Raw genomic sequence first — 546 nt, 5'->3', positions numbered from 1 at the left:
CCTGAGAGGTGTAGACCGTGTTTGAAAAAGCAATAAGCTTGAGCTCCCAGCCTAGAGCGTGAATCAGAACACGATTCGCGTCTAACACAAACTCACTGTTTTCACCGTCCTGTAACTCGGCACCTGAGAGGTGTAGACCGTGTTTGAAAAAGCAATAAGCTTTCGCTCCCAGCCTAGAGCATGAATCAGAGCACGATTCGCGTCTAACACAAACTCATTGTTTTCACCGTCCTGTAACTCGGCACCTGAGAGGTGTAGACCGTGTTTGAAAAAGCAATAAGCTTGCGCTCCCAGCCTAGAGCATGAATCGCGTCTAAAACAAACTCACTGTTTTCACCGTCCTGTTACTCGGCACCTGAGAGGTGTAGACCGTGTTTGAAAATGCAATAAGCTTGAGCTCCCCGCCTAGAGCATGAATCAGAGCACGATTCGCGTCTAACACAAACTCACTGTTTTCACCGTCCTGTAACTCGGCACCTGAGAGGTGTAGACCGTGTTTGAAAAAGCATTACGCTTGCGCTCCCAGCCTAGAGCATGAATCAGAGC

The sequence above is a fragment of the Eleutherodactylus coqui genome, unplaced genomic scaffold, assembly GCF_035609145.1.
Source record: "Eleutherodactylus coqui strain aEleCoq1 unplaced genomic scaffold, aEleCoq1.hap1 HAP1_SCAFFOLD_42, whole genome shotgun sequence".
NCBI lineage: Eukaryota > Metazoa > Chordata > Amphibia > Anura > Eleutherodactylidae > Eleutherodactylus > Eleutherodactylus coqui.
The sequence above is the reverse complement of the archived record's forward strand: the minus strand, read 5'-3'. Positions refer to the sequence as shown.